Below are 11913 nucleotides of genomic sequence, written 5' to 3' on the forward strand. Positions count from 1 at the left end.
GACATTACACTATCTATAGTAACAAGACATACTGACTGAATTAAGTTCTGGAAAAAAAAAAGCATGAGGGAGTACATTTTTCTCATGATAAGAATTCAAGTCAAATTGGCAAACTTTCCTGTATGTCTGTAAATGAAACATACAAGATCAAAAATACTATTCTGCAGCATTCTCAGCCGTCAATTGCTTCTTCTATAAAAATGTAAATTGTCTTTAGTTTATCTTTTCCCAGCCGTGACATTTAACCTCCATTTGATCAGCCAGAGCTTGGGCAGAGGCTGGAGAGGTGCCCCACCACCATACATAACTATGCTCCACCATACGTAAGAGTGCCCCATCACCATACGTAACTATGCTCCACCATATGTAACAGTGCCCCACCACCATACGTAACTATGCTCCACCATACGTAACAGTGCCCCACCACCATACGTAACTATGCTCCACCATATGTAACAGTGCCCCACCACCATACGTAACTATGATCCACCATACGTAACAGTGCCCCACCACCATACGTAACTATGCTCCACCATACGTAACAGTGCCCCATCACCATACGTAACTATGATCCACCATACGTAACAGTGCCCCACCACCATACATAACTATGCTCCACCATACGTAACAGTGCCCCATCACCATACTTAACTATGATCCACCATACGTAACAATGTCTCACTGCACGTAACAGTGTGTAACCTAATGGTATATGTACCCCACCATACGTAACAGTGCCCCGCCATACGTTAACAGTGCCCCACCGCAAAACCTTATGTTACAGTGCCCCACCATACGTAATATTGGCCAACCGCAGAACTTTATGTTACAGTGCCCCACCACATGTAACAGTGTCCCACCATACGTTAACAGTGCCTCACTGCACGTAACAGTGCCCCACATTATGTAACAGTGCCCCACCATACGTTCACAGTGCCTCACCGCACAACCATATGTAACAGTGCCCCACTGCACAACATTATGTTACAGTGCCCCACCATATGTAACAGTGCCCCACTGCACAACACTATGTTACAGTGCCCCACCATATGTAACAGTGCCCCTCAGCACAACCTTATGTTACAGTGGCCCGCCATACGTAACACTGCTTCACTGCACGTAACAGTGGCCAACTTTTTTTACTAGTGCCCCACCATTTGTAATATTGCCTCACTGTATGTAAAAATGCCCCACTTTATCAGGGTGGTGCTGGACCTTGCAAAGTTTATTTTGTTTATTTTATGTTGTTTATTTTAAAAGTACCTACAGTACCTAGTATAATTACTAAAGGTGCATGGTCTAACACAGCACATAACAATGGCAAGCATACAGTAACTGGTGGTACCACATGTCACTAGGGTGCAATCTCGGATTTGAGTATTCAATCCTGGCTGTTTTTCGCCCAGGAAACGAATGGGATCTGCAGATCTGGCTCTTTGAAATGCCCAATCTATATATGAGGAAACTGATGCATTTGGCAGGAGAGTGCAAGTATGGTCACAATAAGGGACGCAGGCAGCATGGAGAAAGGCCCCTTATGTTTGACACGTCACTTAAAGACCACAACACAATTTACCATCGTACATTAGAAACAGTGTATACAGCAGATGACCGTATGGAAAGAGCCACAGTGTTTACATGGTCATTCACTCTGTGAACTCAGGATAAGTGTTGAAGACCTTGAGGTCAGGCATGAGGGAGACATACAAAGAGCCTCTGATGGGTAAATGTCAGACGCTAGTGTATCACAGGATAACCCATCGTGCTTTGTTCACCAGAGAATTTCTATACGGACATTCTAGAGCCATTTCTCTGTTGTTGGGTTTTTGTCTTTGTGCCATTTCTGTTGACCGAGGGCAAAACGTTTCATGTCATCTCAAAGCTTATGTGCGGGATTTTAGCCGGCGACGGATTATTTATGTAGATTTTACCCAAATTATACTATAGTGAAACCACAGGGCAGAGATATAAATCTGGGGACAATTGACGGAAGGCTTCAAGCGTAGTTTTAGCCTGAACATCTAGGATCCTGTATCCTGCAGTCAGCGTCACCTCTCAGTCGGATCAGCAGCGGGTTAGGGAACACGATAACACTATCATCCATTCTGTTTGTAAGAGATTGCCAAGAAATGCAAAGCCCATTGTTGTGTAGCTTACATTTCCTGTGGCCAAAATGCAGGAGGAGTATACATTGTCACTATGGTGTTAAGTATTACATTGGTGAATGAAGGGTCGGGGAAATAAAAAATTCTAAATTGATGTCTGTAAATTTATTAAGGCGTCTATAAATTTATTATGATTGTATCTGATGGAATGACCCTCTTCGTAAAGGGAGGGCAATGAAGGAGCTAATGTACATTAACCAGTTCTAGCCAACTAGATTTTACAAGCCTGTGTTGAGAAAGTCTCACCCCCCCTTAGAGGAGTGTTCAATTATCCCCCAAAAGGGCAGGACACACCCATCATCGACCACTAATGCCACACATGACCGCTGTCCGGTAGCGCTTTCCCGCCTATAGAATTGAATTGAATCGTAAATTGAGAACAACATACCAATGGAATAGATGTAAAATAGTTTTTTTTCCTCTTTCAAACCGAAAAAGAAAGTCAGGATATTCAAATTTCCCTCAAATACCCTAACTAAGCATCTGCCCATAAACTCACTGGTAGGCTAATCCCTATCCAGCTACAAAACTTCAACCAAACTTGATCTGCCTAGCAACTACTAAATCTAGTTTGCCCAATCACAAAAAATATAAGACTTAAATAGTCTTGTGCCCATGCAGCCCTCATCTAGGGCCAGATTCTCTAAGCTTCAAAAGTGATAAACAGCCAGCCAATCAGCTCCTGACATTTTTCAAACACAGTCTGTAACATGGAAGGTAGGAGCTGATTGGCTGGCTGTTTATCCCTCTCCATTGTATCACTCTTGAAGCTTAGAGAATCTGACCCCTAATCTTAATTTTGTTATTTTTTTAAACAGGAGCTAGTCAGTGAGGGCATGCTGGCATTTGTTGTTTGCCCCTGTGAGTTGTAAGGGGAATTCCCAAGCCATTAGTGTATGTAAGAAAAGAATGAGCCCTTGGCTACAGATGACTTTATCCTGAATGCCAATGCTCCTGGTATCTGTCAATGGTACTTATGTAGTATCTGGGCGTCCGATTTAGAAATCGGATCGGATCGCATCGCATCGCATGCGACCAAATCGTATGCGATGCGATGGTCAAGATTTTTCCATAGGATTTAATGTTAAAATGGTCTGAGTCCATTTTAACATAGAATTCAATGGGAAAAAGGGGTCCTTTTCCTTTCCCCACTATCCAAGTGGGCATGGAGTTGGATATAAACCTGTGGCGAGCGTAGCGAGCCACCGAGCCCGAAGCGTGGCGAGCGTATCGAGCCCCGCGAGGGGACACAGAATACTTTTTAAGAAATATGCGTCCCCTCGCGGGGCTCGCTTCGCTCGCCACGCTTCGGGCTCGGTGGCTCGCTGAGCTCGCCACGCTATATAAAATCAACTCTATGCCCACTTGGAAAGTGAGGAAATGAACAGGACCTTCTTAACATTGAATCCTATGCAAAATCGCATCGAATCGCATCGTATCTAATTGTATGCCTTAAGGTAAGGCATACAATCACAAAATCGGACGCCCAGATACTACATAAGTACCCTGTCAATTTAAGGCCCATACACACTTAAAGATTTTCATTTCAAAAGACTTTGCCAAAATCTTTGATAGATATATCTTTCCCCAAAGTAGTGTGTACACACAGAGCTATTTTCCCTAAAGAGCAAGAGATTTTCAGGAGGCGTAAGACTTTGCTGAAAATCTTTCATTATAAATGGGCTGGGTTTGAATTCCAAGGGTTCCATATATACAGTGCATTGGTGGCAGTGGGCATATAAATATATAAACATTGGTGGGCAGTGTTGGCACTAATTTATGCATATGCCAACACTGCCCACCAATGTTTATATATTTATATGCCCACTGCCACAAATGTATATTTACTTAAATGAAAACTGCCCACGTATGTATTTATTTAAATGGCATGCATGTACTAGACGGGGTGCGCATCTCCCCCCCCCCCCCCCCCCCGTGTGCCCCTGGAGCGACTCGGCCGCATAATTCCCCCGTGGAGCACCGCGCTGGCCGCATAACCCCCCCCCCCTCAGTGGAGCGGGTAAGCACCAATCAACCGCCTCCCCCCCGCCTGGGGTGCCCCGTGCCCTACACCGTCCCCAGCAGATAATGACGCACACAGCTGGCCACCAATGTTTATATTTTTATATGCCCACTGCCACCAATGTATTCATTTAAATGCACCAACAATATATTATAATATATTATATAATATAATATATTATATTTATATTATATTTATATATATATATATATATATATATATGTATATTATATTTATATATAATATATATATAATATATTTATATATATATAAATAAATATATATATATATATATAACTATATATATATAAATATTTATATATATATATATAAATATTTATATATATATATTTTTATATATATATATATTTATTTATATATATATATATATTTATTTATATATATATATATATTTATTTATATATATATATATATATATATATATATATATATATATATTATATATATTATATTGGTGCATTTAATGAATTCATTGGTGGCAGTGGGCAGAATAATATAAACATTGGTGGCCAGCAGGGTGTTAGCAGAGAGCAGTGCTGTCTGCTCCGTAGTTAGCAAGGCTGGGGGCGGGGCCAGCCTGGCTGGGGAGCAGGGCTCTGCAGCAGAAGCAGCATACAGCCGGCGGACCAGAAGGAGCACAGGGTGAGTACAGACAGGCGAGGGGGCGAGGGGGCGGGGGGCGGTCCGCCGGGCTGAAAGTGGTTAATCTTTCAGCCCGGCAGGCGTACACACATGGCGATGATGGATGAAAAACCATCCATCATCGCCACATCTGCTGGTAAAACCAGCAGATGAACCACTTTCCTAGCGATGATGCGGGAGCGCGCATCATCGCTAGTCGGCAATCTCCGGGGCATACACACTGGGCGATTTTCGGCCGAAAATCGCTCAAAACGGCTGTTTTGACCGATTTTCAGCTGAAAATCGTCAAGTGTGTATGGGCCTTTACTAATATGGGAGTTCTACTGAAGATGTGATGTTGTCCATAGCAACCAGTCCGATTCTACTTCTTATTTGTTTAGCACCTTCTAGAAGATCATCAACAGAACTCTCATTAGGGTTAGGCACTAACAGAGAGGGTTCGGCTGCTGGAGGGGGATTAGGGTTAGGCTGCAGGTGAGGGAGGGTTAGATTAAGGTAAATGTACTTACCTGACCCCTGTCACTATTCTCTCCATTGGAATGCCGGTGTCGTTATGATTACCTAGAATACCAGTAAGTTCCTTCCCAAATCCTCCTTAGTCAGCTCAGACAACCCAATCTGTGATCACCATATGGAAATGAGCAGGTATTTATTTTAGTACGCAGGGTGAGATACACCAGGACTGTTACTGTAACCATGCCAAGGGTTCTGTTTATACCAAGTTCTGATCAAAATCCCATCTGACATTGTCTGGCTGGGTTAACCCTCCATGTACCAGAAACATGATTATTATAAGGATGTATATAGTCTTAGGGGATTCATCTCCGAAGGTCCCCTCAGTAATGATAGACTTCTGTAATTCACAGGCAACTGTTAGAATGAAACATCTACAATAGGTATATCTGTGGTGGAACCCCAACAACAAGCCATAAACATTGTGTGGTTCATATAACGTTGGCTCCGCACTGTGTTTCATCGATTTTCTAAAAAAAAGATTTCCACCAAGAGTTTTCATACATCCTGGTTCAATCATGAAATTAAGCCCAGCTATAAATTCTGTGAACACGCATGACGTTACATTGTGTACGTACGATACATCAACAATCGTAATGGCAGTGTTGACCATGTTGTCATGTAGAGAATGATGCAGTGTCAACATTTCATCCTTTGACCTAGTGGGGACTTATCTTCTTACATAGTAGCATAGTAATGAAGGTTGAAAAAAAGACATTATCCACCGAGTTCACCCTATCTAACTGGTAACTACTGACTTGAGTAAATCATATCTATAGGATTCCCTTAGTGGCCAAAAATGCATCCAGTTTTGATTTTAATTCATTAACAGTAGTTGCTGTAATCACCCCCACGGCAATGAGTTCCAGAATGTTACTGCTCTAATGGTGAAGAATCCTCTTCTTAATTCTGTATGGAATTTCTTTTCCTCGAGCATCAGTACATGCCTGCGTGTGCTAAGTATAGATCTGTTAGTGAACAAGTCATCTCCCAGTTCCATATGAATCACAATCCTGTATTTGAACATACTAATCATATCACCTCTCAACCTCTGTTTCTCCAGTGACTGCCTATTCAGCCTGGTTAACCTATCTTTGTATTCTAATGATTCGAAACCTTTTACTAGCTTAGTCGCTCTTTTCTGTACCTGTTCCAATTCAATTACTGTATGGTTTTTTTAAGGTGTGGTGCCCAGAACTGAACTACAGATGAGCGCTGGGGCCGAAGATTTGGATTTGGATTCGTTGCCATGATTTGGATTTGGCTTTGTCAAGTGGCGATGAAAGACTTTGTATTTAGATTTGGATTTTTTTCAAAAATGGTCAAAAAACGCCCAAATTGCATAATTTTTTTTTGTTTTGTCCCTAGAGTAATATTATCCTCAATAACATTAATTTCTAGCCCTTTCCAGGCAATGTTGGCCACTTTGCAGCTCACAATATTGTTTTCATTCAATTTATATTTAATGCGCAGCTTGGTACTTGTGTATTATAGCGGCGCCCCCGATGTACATCGTACGATGAACGCATCGCATCGCATGCCATGTACCGGATGGCATGCGATGCGACGCGATTTTGACCCCCTATACGATGAAAAATCGTATAAGCACCCTAAAGGGTGCTTTTGAGCACCCTAATGGGTGCTTACAATGTTAAATGCACCCCCATGCCACACCCCCACTATAAACGTGAACCCGAAGCGTGGCGAGCGCAGCGAGCCCGCGAGGGGCGGCGGTACGCGTCCTCCGACCTTTTCATACCCCCACTATCCACGTCGGCGTGGAGATGAGAATAGAATAGTGTGGTGAGCGCAGCGAGCCACCGAGCCCGAAGCGTGGCGTGCGCAGCGCGCCCCGCGAGGGGACGCGGATACCTTCACAGGTAAACGCGTCCCTTCGCGGGCTTCACAGGTATCCGCGTCCCCTCGCGGGGCTCGCTGCGCTCGCCACGCTTCGGGCTCGGTGGCTGGCTGCGCTCGCCACACTATTCTATTCTCAACTCCACGCCGACGTGGATAGTGGGGGTATGAAAAGGTCGTAGGACGCGTACCGCCGCCCCTCGCGGGCTCGCTGCGCTCGCCATGCTTTGGGTTCGCGTTTATAGTGGGGGGGTGGCGTGGGGGTGCATTTAACATTGTAAGCACCCATTAGGGTGCTTAACATTGTATAAGCACCCATTAGGGTGCTTATACAATGTTTAATCGCATCGCATCGCATCGTATGGCATTGTATGCCATGTACAATGCCATACAATTTGAAAATTGTATGCCATCATACACTATCGAACGAAATCGCGTCGCATCGCATACCATCGTATGCGTTATGGTATGCGATGCGATGGGCGCCGCCAAAATACACAAGTACCCGCAGCTTGTATACCGCTGCGTGGAGACCGAACAATCACAAACAGAACTTCTGACAGTATACTATGCGTGCAGTATACTACACACAAACAATTTTTTTACTTTCATTATTTTTAATGCGCAGCTCCTATAATGCTGCGTGGACGCAGAGCAATCACACACGGAACTTGTGGTGTATACTATTGGGATGCAGTATACACCAAAAAATAAAGCACAGCAAAATGTATTTTTATATTGTATATTTTTTTTATGGACAGGGCTTGTATAACACTTCGTGGACCGTGGAGGCAGAACAATCACACACAGAACTTGTTCTGCTTCTTACAGTAGTACATAGTGTATTGGATTGCAGTGCAGCACACCACAGTGACCACACACCACAATGAAAAAAAATGAAAAGCTGACTGTGCCTGTGTACTACTGTACCCCACTACACTGACTGACAGCCTGCCTAACAGTACAATTACTACAATATAATTAAGTATATTATATACATATAATATATAACCCAGCACACAAACCCCTCTGCAGTCTGCACAGCACAAACCCCTCTAGTCTGCACTGCACAACACCACTCTGAGTCTGCATAGCACAAACCCCTCTGAAGTCTGCAGTCTGCACTGCACAACACCCCTCTGTCTGCACTGCATAGCACCCATCTGCACTGACTGCGCTTCACCCCTCTGCACAATAATGATGACAAGTTCAACACCCATCTAGCCTGCACAACGCTCAGTCCTGCCACAAGCAGAGCTGTGGGCATCTGGAAGCGTGACTGTAAAATGGCGTAGAATTCTCAGGACGCCGAGCTTTAATAGACTTGGCATCTCACGAGAATCCAACATCAGATTCCTGCATTCGGCTGCGCTCGGGTTTCCAAACTCGGCTCGCGTTACGTCGGGGTGGCTATGTTCAGAGTGGTTCGGATTCCACGGAATCCGAACCGCTCATCTCTAAACTGAACACAATATTCCAAGTGTGGTCTCACTAATGCTTTGTAAAGAGGCACTATTACCTTGGCATCCCTTGAATCCATACCCCTTTTAATGCATGCCAATGTCCAGTTTGCTATTGCCTCTGCACTTGAGCAGTGAGCACTATTACCCAATTTTTAATTTATGATGACCCCCAAGTACTTCTCTACAGCAGAATTCCCTATAATAACTCCACATAGGCTATAGTAAGTAGCTTTTTTTTTGTATTTTTGTTCCCCAAATTAATTAATTTACATTTATCAAACTTAAACTGCATTTTCCACCTTTCCGCCCACCTTTCCAGTTTAATTAAGTCACTTTTTAGTGTATCCACATCCTCTCCTGAGTTAATTTCTTTTGACGGTTCTGGTGGCCCCTGTGTCAATTGCGGTCATGTGACCATCACTTTTGGATCCAATGTTTCATGCTGGAGGGACATCATCTATTTCTGCTGAATATGGCGCAGTACGTGGATTTTAGGGGTGTCCGCACAGACCACTATTATTATTTAATAGCATTTTGTAGTCCATTCCTAGTGATATTGTTTCCTGGTATACAAATTGTACAATGATATCTACCAGTATTTTTGGAGGTACTCCCAGGAATATTAGATATTAGCACATATACTGAAGAAGAAAGTATTCCTACTTTGGGGCACTCACTGGACTAATTTGACTTTTATTAATTCAAAGGTTTACCTTTGAATTAATAAAAATCGAATATGGCGCGGTGTAATCCATCATACATGACTACAGTAAGGGAAACATACATACATACAAGATTTTTAAACAAGTGAAAGAATAACTTTTCCTGGGAGATTAAGCTAAGCAACCATTTCATTATTCATTAAAACTAAAATATTAACAAGTATCAGCCCCTGATGTGACCTGGCGACTGCAGGAATTGTGCAGGAAAACCTGGGACCACTGTTACCCGGCAACCGAAACAATGTACAAACATTCCACTTTTACTGCTGTGATTTATGTGCTGAAACACCTGAGTGTGGATGATACAGGAATGAGGATGGCTCGTTTTTAAAGGGGAAATATACTGCAGAATATGAGGGAGCACATATGGAATAGTCTCCTTTCCAAATGGCTTATTAAATTAATTTACTCTTACATATATTCTACTATATATAACGGGTGCATTGTATATTCTATTATATACACACACGTAATAGGTGCATTATATATAGCCAGCCAGTTCAGTGAGGCACGGGGGCCAGGGCCACTGACACGGCGGGTTGGGGGCGTGGCAGATGACCAGTGTGGGGGGGTGGCCAACACAATTGTGTCCTTGTGGCCATGCCCCTTGTCATGCAATGCTGGTGTTTCAGGCATTGCACAGCGGGGGGCGGGGCTACACGGAGGGGGGTGGGTTGTTCCGGGAGGCTGCCCAAATTCCTGGAGGCTTGCCTACCTTACCCGGGGGGCCTTTCCAGGAGGGTAGGCAACCCTGGCTTATATAGTCCTCCAAGGGGCTGATTCACACCTGCTTGCACAGGTCTGAATTTGTCCCAATCCCCGATGGTGCAGGACTGCGCATGTGCAGTCCCACACAGCAAGCAGGGGGCGTTCCAGGGTGGACACCGGGCATTTAATGAGCGTGCTCACAAAAAAGGTGGGCGTGTCCATAAAAACCCCCAGGGTGGGTACCAGGGAATGCACGCTTTCCCCTGCCTGCTTGGGGCGGGCAAATTACATCACATGACATCATCACTCGTCCCCAATTCGGAGAAGAGCGTGCAAGAAAAGTGTAGGCGTACACATCCATTGCGTTCATTCACCGGGGCAGCGTTAACCTGATCGCTAGGCTACGTAAATATGCAGCCTAGCGATTAGGTCTGAATCAGGCTCCAGGTGTCATCTACAACATTGAAGGGCACTGTGACACAGTCGGCAGGAACATATTTAAACATATAATAAACAAAGCAGCTTACCTTATACCCCCACCCGATCAAAGTTCAGTCTAGGATGCGCCAGGAACAGGTTATGTGATGGGGGGAATCGAGAAGCACGCCTTGATGATGTAGCCTACTGCTTTCCCTGGTGGTTGCTATGCCAATGCTCAAACTCCTCCCCGTTGCCAATTGCTATCATTGAACAACAAAGTGAGCAAGCAAACATTTATATAACCATCATAAACTGAGAAGAAGAAAGACAGCGCCATATATAGACACCATTCTGCTCAAAACTGTAGCCGCAGCTGATAAACATGAGGTTGATAAATAACTATAGCACATGGGAGCAGGCATTACATACTGAGAACACAACTGTATACCAGGGATGCCTACCCTCCCGGAATGTCCGGGTCCCCGTCCCGCCCCCCCCCCGGAAAGGACAGCAACCCTCCCGCATTGTCCTGCCTCTCCGGCGGAGAGGGGGTCCGTGGGGGGTTCCGTGGGTCAAATGACGCGATGGCGTCACTTAAACCCCGCTCCCCGCCGTGCAATGCATAAAATACCGGCATTGCACGGCGGGGGGCGGGGCTAAAATGACACGATCGCTCTAGTCACGCCCCTAAATGGCTCATCACAGCAGTGACTCCGCCCATTTTCCCTCCTGGCTTTGGGCCCGCCCCCCTGCCATATTGAGCTGGCTGCTCTCTCCCGGAGAGAGCAGCCAGAAAGTCGGCAACCATGCTGTATACACTGAGAGGGGACACACAGTTACATGTGTTATATACAGGGTGTAGCTACCCTTGGTGCCAGGAGTGCAGCTGCTATGGGGCCCAGAGCTGAGAGGGGCCACCTTCCCTGTCACTGTTACATGTATTATATACAGGGATGTAGATATCATAGTGCAGGGAGTGCAGCTGCTATGGGGCCCAGACTTATGTGTCATATACAGGGGTGTAGCTACCATAGGTGCAGGGAGTGCAGATGCTATGGGGCCCAGAGCTGAGAGAGGACACCTTCCCTGTCACAGTTACATGTGTTATATACAAGGGGTGTAGCTACCATAGTTGCAGGGAGTGCAGCTGCTATGGGGCCCAGAGCTGAGAGACGATGCCAATCCTGTCACAGTTATATGTGTTATATACAGGGGAGTAGCTACCATAGGTGCAGGAGGTTCAGCTGTTATGGGGCCAGAGCTGAGAGGGGCCACCTTCCCTGCCACAGTTACATGTGTTATATACAGGGGTGTAGCTACCATAGGTACAGGGGGTGCAGCTGCTATGGGGCCCAGAGCTGAGGGGGCCACCAACCCTA

The sequence above is a fragment of the Crinia signifera genome, chromosome 19, assembly GCF_055691185.1.
Source record: "Crinia signifera chromosome 19, ASM5569118v1, whole genome shotgun sequence".
Taxonomy (NCBI): Eukaryota; Metazoa; Chordata; class Amphibia; order Anura; family Myobatrachidae; genus Crinia; species Crinia signifera.